Source organism: Rousettus aegyptiacus, unplaced genomic scaffold, assembly GCF_014176215.1.
Source record: "Rousettus aegyptiacus isolate mRouAeg1 unplaced genomic scaffold, mRouAeg1.p scaffold_m13_p_6, whole genome shotgun sequence".
Lineage (NCBI taxonomy): Eukaryota > Metazoa > Chordata > Mammalia > Chiroptera > Pteropodidae > Rousettus > Rousettus aegyptiacus.
Window position 1 is genome coordinate 31,098,850 of NW_023416309.1, and position 12,066 is coordinate 31,110,915.

General features: G+C 39.4%; 1 long non-coding RNA gene across 2 annotated transcripts in view; it reads left to right on the forward strand.

The window, feature by feature from the left end:
• The window catches only part of LOC107501767, a 95,943-nt gene that overhangs the window by 59,742 nt on the left and 24,135 nt on the right, over positions 1-12,066 (forward strand). Inside the window, exon 3 of one of the 2 annotated variants that reach the window (XR_001594862.2) lies at positions 7,396-7,453. The exons of the other annotated variant lie outside the window; for it this stretch is intronic. This is a non-coding gene — a long non-coding RNA (uncharacterized LOC107501767). The remainder of the gene's footprint in view (positions 1-7,395; positions 7,454-12,066) is intronic. 2 annotated transcript variants of the gene reach the window in all.

Below are 12,066 nucleotides of genomic sequence, written 5' to 3' on the forward strand. Positions count from 1 at the left end.
CCTTTCGATAATTCTTACATGGATGCCCAGTTCACAAGAGAAATAGGAAGGGGGCTGTCCTGGCAGAAAGATGGCTCGCTTGGACTTTACCATGCTCTTTGAGGAGCCCCTCAGGCATCTCTATAAATCCTCAAGCTGTGACAATACCATTTTGCTGAGTTGGACCATAGCTCCCAAGTTTTCATGTAGAAAATAAGGTCACAGTTTCAACTATGTTAGTGCTGAAGTTTAAGTGCTGTTAGTGCTAGTGTTAGAGTAGAGTGGGGCCAGCAAAAGACAGAAAGGGAAAGCCATTTAATAGCAAAGAGAGTCTAATTTCTAGAATAACTGGGTACTCTCTACTGTGGGAGATACCTTCAGGAACATCGGGGTGGGAGGAGGGGAGGCTGAGATTGGATTTAAAAGGATGGAGCCCCACTCACTAGGAATATTGTGTTTGCTGGGCCTCGTGAGCAGCAGAGCACCTCCCACTCACCCTCAAAGGAATGGGACCTCTCACGTTAGGCCTTGGACCATGTTCCTGGCTGGAGCACCCTACTCATCATCCATGATCCCACTCAAATGTCATCATCTTCGAAAAGTCTTCTCTTTTTTCCTGTGCCACACTTACCAAGAAGATTATCAGAGACTTTGTGGAATCTATCAAAGCATCTAGGACTATAGTTAATACAGCAGACACTGAGTAATTGCTTGCTTAATATATTAGTTAAACGGCAAGAAGAAAAGACTGAGGAGATGCTTCTTGTGATGACCTTAAAGGAACCATTCTGTTCTTTGGTCATGGCCTTGGGGACATGGCCACATGTCCTGCTTTGAAAGCTTGTTTCTAACTCCATCACATCTTTTTTTTTTTTTTTTTCTGGCAGATGATTCCGGGGATTGTGGAAGATAGAGTCATGCTAGTAGTAGGGTGGAGTGGGGCAGTGGTGGGCACGTGGGAAAGTGTGACGTGTGTTGGGGCAATTGCTGAACTGTCCTTCTCACTGATGTCCCACCTCAGCAGGCACCTCTCTGCAGATATGACAGTTTATTTTTCTATAGTAAAGGGTCAAGGCAATGCTTGCCATATAGGAATGTGGAAAAGAGCCTATACTCCAGAGTGCACTCAGCCCAAGTGAAGCATGCCGCAGGACAACTCGTGATAAACACAGGAGCAAAGTTCTGGTCAATTTTGTCTGTAACTAGGCAAAGCTCTTTCATGCTTGCACCTCTGGGGTGTCTCTAGGAAACAGTGGTTGACTCCCACGGCTATGTCGGGGCAGTCTCTGTTCCTCCTGCACAGCCCTATGGTGTGGACTGTGAAGGAGACCAGGGTGGAAACAGCCTGTACAAGCGCTCGGCTTATTGTTTAGGCTCAGTAATAGCAACCACATGGCGTGGCAGAGGCCTTGCCGTGCCTTGAGGGCTTGGGTCCCATTCTTATCCGACAAGATCTCTGACTAAAGCCAAGCTGAAAGTGACATGGCCTGCTTAGTAACCCTCAATATCCTCTTACGGGATTCTCTGACTCAGACCTCATAGACAGGATGTGATCTCAGCTTCTTGCCTAGCTTCATGCTCACAGGCACGATTGCTTGTTTCCTCCAGTTTAAATCGGGGTGGGAAGAAATACTAAACATGGATGTCCGTATGAGATCAAAAGAAATTTCTTGAGAAGAATCTCGAAGAGATTATTTGGGGAACTCCAGAGGATTACCTTTTCTTTTTGACCTTTGGCCTTGTTGTCCAGCTCTCAGCATTTTACCCAGCAATGACTACCCCATAGGCACCTGGTTGGTCTCCCTTCCTTCAGTCTTTCAGCTCCTCATCAGAGATACCAGAGCCACTGTACTCAAACACTGCTTCATCATGTCCAGCTCTTTCTGTCGAACTATTTTTTTCCCTTCTACATCCATTCTGGTCAACAAAGTTGTCCATGAACTTACCTGCATTTCTATCTTCTCTAGCTCTTCTACCTTCTTTCTGCTTCTCTGCTGTCAGCTGGTCAGTTCCTTAGTAGTTTGTCCCATGTATCCTGTTAGTCCTTCCAAGTGAAAGTTGAAGTTTATCCTTATTGGAAAGACCTGCGTGCTCCCGAAAGACTTTTCCGAAGATACAACAAACACCATCATCAGCACTGTTATCATCATCTATTTGGCACATCCTTTACATCAGACACTGTGCTAGGGGCTTTACATGAATTATTCCATTTAATCCTCATGATGATTCCGAGATAGGTATTATTATTATTATCTCCACTTTACAAATGAGAAAACCAAGGATCGAAGATATCGGGTGATTTGTCAAAGGTCTCAAAGGTATTTAGCTAATACTACCTCAGGTATTTGAACCTAGATTTGTTTGCTATCGAAGCCAGGGCTCTTAATCACAGTAACAAACAGTCTCTCTAATCAATCGCATGCTGCTTATTTTCTGGTTGATGTAGAATTCCATCAGAGTTTCTGTATGTAATTTGGGATCCATCCTTGGGCTTTTAGGTATTGGAGACAAAGAGAATTTTTTTCTTTTTGAGATCAGATGATCCAACACCTTTTTAGTAGTTGAATCATAGAGGGCAGAAGGGTTTGTCTAAAAGTCTGAAGTAGGTTAATGGAAGGACCAGAACTTGTTCCCAGATCTCCTCTCATGCATATCCAGTGCTTGTTCTAGTATAGCACATATCTTGAAAATTTATTCTCCAGCTACTTCAAAATTCCATATCTTGCCTGCTCAATTATAGTATTAATATTTTAAGGGTAGAAGTCATATTTGTATTTTAGAAATATGTTTCCAGTCTTATGTAAGATGTAAAAACTAAGTGTTAAAGGCAAATAAGCAAGTGAGCCGGTCAATGTAGAAGGGAGGCAAATGTTTACATGGTGGTCACTGAATGAAGAATGCAAAAGATAATAAGCACTCAGTAAGTACTTTTCAAGTGAATGAGTAGATGAATGAAATGGTGTTAGGAAGACTAGAGTTGAATTTAAACGTGGGGGGCATTATTTCCAGGAATATGGATGAAGTTTTACAACAAAGAAAAAATACCCAGTTTTGAAAGCTGTTGACAAGCTGGTCTTTAAAGAAATTACAACACATGCGTATAAAGAGATGAGTCATTGGAGAAGAGTTATTGAATCTGACAGGCATAGTGAAGAGAACAGCAGTGGTCTCTGGCTGCTCAACAAATATGTTGAACATCTGCTCAGCATCAAGACCATCTCTGCCTACTGACCAGTGGGCTTTGCATCTATGTCTAATGGTGGCCTCTCGTGTTTGGCATCATTTACCTAAGGGCTCTGAAAAATGTAATTACTGCAGTAGGTAAAGTGCCAGGTGTTTCAGGAATGCTCGTGTACAATATTATCTAGCTCAGTACTTTTCAAACTTTAATGAGCATATGAATCACTTGAGCAACTTTTAAAAGGCTAAGTCTAATTTAATAGGTCTTGAGTAGAGACTAAGATTCTGTATTTCTAACAAGCTGCCATGTGCTACTGATGCTGCTATTGTTCTGAGTGACCATACTTTGAATAACAAAGTTCTAGACGCTTCATTGAAAAGCACTAGAGAATTCAACAACTGAGGGTAGCTCTCTGTTCACGTCTCAGCATTCTCCTCTAATCAAGGATCCATATTCCATGGACCAGTTTTCTAGCAATGGCCTGGTCTCTCAGTTGATTGGTTATAATGTTTCCCTGGGAACTAATTGGATTCAGAGTCATAGAGTTACTATGGTAACACAAATCATGGAAGCATCAAAACTCATACTTCCTAGAAATTTCCACCTAAAATCCACATGAGGAAGACCTGAGTTACTCAGAGATTTATGTTTATTTCTAGGGCCCAGCACTTGTTGGATCATTTAAAAATGCCAAATGAATGAACAGAGGATAAGGGTGGAGGTTTTAATCGAAGAGTCTATAGTCATACTACAGTTCACTAAAATTAACATCACTTTAGATTAAGTACTAAATTAAACCCTTCAAGGACAACCATTAGGAAATTTTGAAGAAAAAAAGAGTTTATTACTTAAGGGGCCTGTAGTGTACAAGGCATGCCAGGAGTCAAGGGTGGGGGCCTAGGGTTTTGCATGCTCACTCTTTATCAGCAAATTTAAAGCGTAAGAGCAAGAATTTAAAGTATGGAAAAAGAAGAAAACAAATAGCCCAAATGGTCAGTTACTGAAATTGACCAAGATCACTAAAACAAAGGAGCCTCAGTGAGGGGAGGAGGTCTGGCTCTTTATCTAGATCTCTGGCTGGCAGTGTATCTATTTGAGATAATAAATCCTTGAAAGAGATGGTTTCACAATCAAAGCTTAAGCCAGGCACTTGCATTATGAAAAGAAAAGCCAACTGTCGGGCCTTACACTACAATCACTCACGTGTTTATGGGGATGCTGGTGCAAATGAACCTACCAAGCCGCCAACCCTGTAAAAGTATAGCACATACAATTCCAGTAGTCAGCTATATCATCTAGGCTTGTATGAGTACACTCTATGATGTTAACACAAAAAAGAAACCATCTAACAATTCATTTCTCAGAACATACCATCGTGAAGTGGCTCATGACTGTATTTAAGTTAACAATTTAATCCATGTTATTACAAATTTAGCACTTGCGTATTAAAGGAAGAGGCTAATGTATTTGTTTACTTATATAAGATATGACTCAATTTAAATAAATTGAAAAATGTACATTTTAATATAAAAAAAGAACTGAGTCAAAAAAGTCAAATAAACAAAAATAGATATTTCAAAGACAATACCTTAACTCTTAGGTATATTATTTATAGAATAATTCTAAGTGCTCACTAAGAGTCTATTTGTGCTTCTCTATTTTTAAATAAAAGTAAAATAGTTTAGCACACAAATAAACAGTGACATAATATTTCACCTTTTGTAAGATTTTATAGTCTGCAATGCGCTTAAAAATAGCTTTATCGAGATTTAATTCATGTATTATAAAATTAACTTTTAAAGGTATTATTTGTACATATTTTACAACCTATTTTATAGAACTTGGCTGTCTATGATAGATGAGAAAAACCAAGTTAAAGGGGCTTAGAGAGACCAAGAGACAGATATAGGCAGGCAAGGGCAAGAGAAAAGATAGTGTTCATGGTTAGATGACAAAAGTAATAGTGAAAGAAGCACAGAGAAGTACTAAGAAATGCCAGTAATCTGGAACTGTTTAGTTCAGTGGCAACCCCTTTCCAACACGCTTCAAAATATCCCAAGAGGATGACTGTGTACAGCCAGTGTAGTAATGGATGTTCATGAAGATGTCCTCGAGTTGTCAAGTAAAGACTAAGTTATACTTGACGTACTTTGCTTAAAAAGCCAGAGATATCTGTGATCCATTAACACATGTTCATAACAATGGTAATAGTAATATTTTATTTTAAGTTTTGGGAGCCCGAAGTAGTGAGTCCTCAGCCCGCTCCACCATGAGTCAGTCTATGGGGATTCCAGAGGGTCGATGTTTTACGGTCTGAGATCAGAGATGTGACCAAAGAGCAGCCACGTGCACTTGGCCTTGCTGGCTCGTGAGAGGAAGTCCTCATCAAACACTGTGTGCGTGAGCAAGTACGTCCGGGCTAGTGTAGCATGTTTTTCTCCCATAAGCAGCACCCTTCCTTACCCCTTTTGGACCCTACTGTCTCCTGGGATCCTCCTGACTATAAAACTTAAGTCTTTCTGAGTGGGTATCAGAATGATCCTACTTCTGAGACGCATAGTGAACACTGGGAGATTTTCTGTCAAAATTTCCTTTGGTTTAAAAATCTGAAACTCATTTGCTCTTCTGACCCTTTTCCAGCTGTGATGAGATGTAAATACAACACCAGGATGCTACTATTCACAGCTTTCTTATTTCTGACTGTGCAATACATTTTCTAGTCTCTTTCTCTAAGGGCCTACACCTTTGCACTATTAGGCAAGTCACTTTCTGAATGTTAGTTTCTTCACCTGTAACATGGCAATGATAATTCCTGCCCTGGGCACCTCTCAGAGTTAGCATAAAGTTTATAAATAATTTAAAAAGTGGACAAAATGTATTGAATGCTTTCTATTTTTTTCAGGTGCCACATGAAGAGATTTGTATATACAATCTCATTTAATCCTTACATTAATGCTTGGAAGTGAGTAGTCGCATTATCTACAATTACAGGTGATGACACTTCAGCTCATAGAGATGACTGGTCCAAGATCACCACGGCTAAGAATTGTTGGAGCCTGAAGTTGTACAGGCCCCACGATTCCAGAAATTAAATAGGATAATGTATATGAAAGTGTGTTGGGAGCTATTAAGGTTTCAGAAATATATGAGATTAATACTATGTGTAGGATTATTTTGTAGGACCACATTAGAATCTATCTCTTATCTTTATCTTCCTAACTTGCCCTTCCTGGCTAGCCCCCTTTCCAGGTCCCAATGGACTTTAGGACCTTCAGAGCTTCTTATGCTTCTTTTCCTGACAGCTCTGTACCATGGGCATTTTTGACTACAGGGCGTCAGAGATCATGCTGGGATTTGAGTCTTTGATATCACTGGTGTTTGACTTATTGCTGGTGTTGGTCTGACTCCTCACTGGGGAGAAATGCTTCCCCCAAATCTTTGCTAAGGAAGTATCCAAACTGTTTTCTCTTTTATTTCATATCAGTGGGAAATGCAGCCACTTTGCTTCTGGAATCAAAATGACTTGGATGACACCTCACACGGATTTCCAGTGGCTGCTGTTTTTCTCTTCCCTCCCTATGTACCATCTCAGATGGAAAACTGCTGCCTGGCATGGTGCATGCTGCCATGTGTCTGACACTTCGAAGTAGGAAGTACCATACTGGGGGCTTCTGAGGGCTGTTCAAATAGTTTCAGGATTAGAGAGTATTTCATTTTATTTCTGGACTGCCCCTTTAATGCAAAATGTCTGTTTCCTTGAGTGAGCTTACTCTACACAAGGAAAAAAATTCTTAGTTTTAGGTTTCTTTCTGGATACTTCCTGCTTCTTTCTTTCCAAAGGTCAATTCTAGTCATCTTTGTCCTGGTGTGTGATTCAGTCTAAGAATGTCTCAGATAAACTTTATTTAAGTTTATCCAGTTTGTAATATAAGTGAATTTTTCCTACTATGTTTCATATAGGCACAGTATTTATAGTCAAATGTTGTGCTTTTGATTTTTCTTTTAGCCGTTTTGACTTCTACTAACCCAAACCTCTGATGATATCACTCATTTACCAGCTATCACCATGTGAGCCTCTGACGTGAGAGAATCTTTCTGACTGCCACGGCCGATTCTTCTTGCAACACTATCTTGATAGGGTGCTATCAGCTCTACACCTTTACCGTTGCCCTTTTGATTGCACCTTTTGAATTTTTACTCCTTCCTGCTTTTGACTGGATATGTTTGCTTTTCAGAAGAAGGTTAGGAAGAGCTGGTGTTGAGCACACAGCTGGAACCGAGGAAGAAAACAAGGTACCCAGATGATAACATTACTTTTTCTCTAATCAATAATTCATTTTGAACCAGAATGTTTGAGGAAATTGAGACTCAGCCTGACATAGCTCTTCGCAAACAAAAGAAAATGAACAGAAGTCTAAACCAAAATACCATTTGAGACATGGACCAAATAAAATGAAAACATCCTGTGGAGTGATAAAGACTATAAACTTTTTAATGTTTCAATAGGATTGCTTTTGCAAAATGTGAGGGCATTACTTATATTTTGTTTTGAAATATATCTGCGCTATATAATTGTGGATTTTGACTTGTCTTTGTATGAATGAAAATATCCTAAAATCTTACATAATTTTAATGCTGCAGTTTAATGGAAGACCGAGGCTTAAGGCACCGTATCACAGTAATAAAATGCCCAGGGAGGGAGGTTATTAGCCATACGGATGAGGACAAATCTTATCTTCTTCTGGAGAAGGCCACCAGGATCAAGAATTTCAGGAATGATTAACTGGCTTCAAATGTCCAGGGGGCCCCAAAGTCAGAACACTTGAGCCCCTTCCTTCCAAATGTATCTTTTGTTCTCTACCAGGCCTATATTCTGCTTTTTCTCCTTCCTTCCGCTCTCTGTCTCTCTGTCTCTGTCTTTCTGTCTCTGTCTCTCTGTCTCTGTCTCTGTCTCTGTCTCTGTCTCTGTCTCTCTCTCTCGGCCCTCTCCCTTATTTTAGCCCTTTCACGCTCATAGGAGCTCATGTTTGCTTGCTAAACCTTGGCCTTTTTCATGTTCCTCCCATGACAGATGAACATCTTAGCAGTCCCCATGGGTCACTCCCAGGTGAATTTGTCCACCAGTTTTCCCACAGAATAGATCCCTGCCTGTTCCCGTTTTACCGGCTTCACTCCTGTGCCCTGTGTTATCATGGCCAAAGCCAAATCTGCTCTCTGAAGTCTGAGAGCTCTGAGGTCTGAGGACTTGCTTGAAGTTCCTCCAGCTCAGCTGATCTCAGGTGGATCTCCAAACCTCTCCTGCCCCTCTTTGCTGCAGAGGTTCATTCCCTCCATTTTTTTTTTTTTTTTTTTTTTTTAAATTTAGAAGGCTTTGGCTGAGCTATTGGCAGGTTTTCTCATTCTGCTTCCTCTCTCTTTATTCTTCTGATTGTGTGTGTTGTGTGTATGTGTGTGTGTCTGACTCTCAAAATTTCATACATGAATGTACCTAATCTTATATGAAATATCTGCTATAAAGCAGTGTTGCCATTTTATAGTTAATTAAAAAAATATCTGTGACTGTGGAAAGGGATCAGGGCTTGAAATTCAGCAAACGTCTAGAATCTGAGAATGTAGCCCAAATGCGGAAGAGGGTATAGAAGAACAAGGAGACATGGATTGAATTCGATCCCCTTTCTTATCTCCTCCCTCCCTTCTGTTCCTCTTCTAGTGCTCTCTTCCATTATAGCTATTATTCCAACCTATAGTTTTTAAGCAGCCACCACCTCCAACCCTCTTTGCAGTGCAGACTCTGCTCCAGACCTGGGCGAAATCAAAATCCTTTCTGAAAAGCAAACACAGACTAACTTTCACAGCAGGAAAGAAGAGTTTAAGAAATTAATCTATTATGCTTCTATTGACATTTCTACTTTTAAGGATAAATATTTCTTTAATTATGGCCTCTTGAGAAAGTATTTGTTAAGACAGGCTCCTGTTTATGAAACAGAAGTTTTTTAGACCATGAAGACCAATATTTTCCTACTGATGACCATAAGAATCTCCTACTGGTGACCAATAGTTGGCAATTTAGTTTGGGGGCGGGGATTATGGTATTTTCTTCCAGGGAGAAATAGATTTTACATGAAAGATTATATGTTCTAAGTTGTAAATTGTCTTCACTAGGAATGACACACTCTGACAGTTTGGATGACTTTAAAGAACTTTGGCAAGGCTGCTACATATTTTTAGTCACATTCGTCATGAATATTCTCATACCTTGAAAAAGGTTTGAAACAAAGAATTTTTGCTGTTAAGTGGTCCCAGTGACACTCACTCTTTATTCTTGACCAAGTTTTTCTACCTTGTGCATATGTTTTATCTTTTGGTTTTGACTTTTCTTTGTATCTGGATTTATCTGTTGACTCTGCAGAACCTAATGATAATTTATCCAATTTCTAATTTATTTAGGAACTGCTAAGAAAACAGCCCATTCATGGTAAGATCTACCCACAAGATTGTATATCTACATATAGCGTTTAATATGCCACTACTTCTCTCTATATAGAGTGATGTTTAAAGTCTCCATAGTTCATCCCAACCATAGGTGTCTGTTTAAACTCCAATTGGACAAAGAAACCTATTTTTTTTTAAATATAAAAGTGACCAAAACCGTAAAATCAATAGCACAGTGTTAATTTTTGCAGTCTTCTCATTTTAGAAGTGATTGAACAGATATTATTCAAACTAAGATTGTTTGATTTGTTTCCTGCCTAGGATCTCTGTCAGACGTTACTGATTTTAGAGGGACCTTTTTTAGCATAGTTCTATAGCCTATCAAAAGAGAAACGTATGACCAAAATAATGCTGGAATTTTAGAAAGATATTTTATTGTATCTCTTACAGTTAAAATTATTTTTGAACTACTGATAATGGAATAAGAAAATTAGAAAAATGAAAATAAATAGACATGTGGTTCCCAAATAGAAGATAACTAGATGAGAACATTCCTGAGTAGAATTTTTAACTATCATAGGAAGGATTCAGGTCTGTGTAAAAGGGCACAGCCCTGGACAACCTAGGCGTGGTTACTATGAATAAATAATAGATTTTGCCTAACATGGTGACCTGCTATTCTGACATTATCAAATTACATCTGTACAACATTAGTCCTGCAAGATGAGTAAAGTTTCTACGGTTGAAAGTGTTTGAAATACAAATTCACAAATACGTTAGCACTCAAATCATTTAAAACATTGGTTAACCCAGTATGTCTCAAAATGATGTGCTATCCTTGCTTTCCCATATCATATCATTGCTATCCCATGGATCTAGAGCCCCACTGATCACACTTTGGGAAATGGCGGCAACTTTTTACTCCTTGGCTCTCCTCATGGTGAGAGTAGGTCCTGCATTGCTACCTGGTTGTATTTATGACGAGGAGTTTTCTTAAAGCCAGACAACTTTCTTACAATTCAATTTTTACAGTTTCAATTATTTCACTCTTGCCACATGGCACTTATAATTTCTAACTGAAAAAAAATGAATAGAAGTCGAAGATGCCATGATGTCACCAAAGAATTGTGGAATCCGCATCAAATCGCTGAGCTCTCCATTTTCTCTTTCTTTAACAGTAAATTTAGAAGGCTGAACATCAGATTCTCAGCTTTCCCCAATGATTTTCCCAGCTCTGATCTGCTGTGATTCTGAGACGTTGTTTCAGGTTCTTCCCCTCAGTCCACCAGCAGCACCACCAGGCTTTCATACCCTAGAATCACATCCATATAGATTGACAGTCTGGCCAACCTTTTCTTCTCTTTGGAATCTCCAAACTGGCTACAAGGGGTCAATGGACCCTTGTCATGTCTTTGATGAGCCTCAAATGAGCATATTCTTGTGGGCTTTCTAGTCCTTAGCCTGCAAATTTCTGAGCCTCTTTCTTCCCTGAGCTGGAGGCCTAGAGTCCATTTCTGTAATAAAACTGGGCCATGAACCCAGGTGTGGTGCCATCAAGTGTCAAGGTGTTTCAGTCTCCCAGCCAGGAGCTAAGATGACTGTGATTTTTTTTCTTTTTTTTTTGCCTTTGTTTGTTTTATTTGAAATATAACCCTGAATAATCACTTTTCTTTTCCAATTTGATTTCAAATATGTTACATACTTAGAGAAAAATATGGAAAATTACACCACACACACATTTCCATGTATTTATGGAAGAAAATAGAAATTACCCATAATTTTACCACCCAGGGTCTTGATCCTTCATGTAGCTCTGTCTCTATCTTTGTTATTAAGGGGAAATTTATTTTCCATTTCTGGTGTTTCTTTCCATATTAAGGAACACACTCTAACCACAATATTTCCAGACTCTTATCCTAACTTTCCTGAATTGGTAAGTTTGAGAGAAGAACTAGTTATGAATAGCCCAGGTCCTCCATCTTTTTGCTTACTGGAGGGTGTTCCTGACAAGGGCTTGTGGCTCCAGTTGCTCTCATTCATACAGGAAGCTCAGTGGTAGGTTTATGGTAGGTCTCTGGAGAAGCTGGGATGTTAAATCTGGCTACTAGGAGTTGAAGATTAGGAAATTTGTTTACCTGCAGATGTAAGTCATAATATATGAGAATTAGTTATTGATCAGCCTTGCAGCAATGGAGATGATAGCTGGGTCTTCATCTGCCTTCCTTTTCTGGGTTGTCTCTAACCTGGTTCAGAACTCAGCAGGAAAGAGAATTGTTTATGGTCCCATTGGAACACTAACATCTCTAACTCTAACTCTTCTATCTCACCTTAATGCATATTTGACTGGCTGAGTTGAGGCCAGATGCAGTTAGTGCTAAAATATGTTCTCACTTTTCCTTTCTCTTGGAATCTGTTTGCATATTATAATGTGAGGAGAGTTTTATTATTGATGAAGAGGAGAGTTTGGATTAATA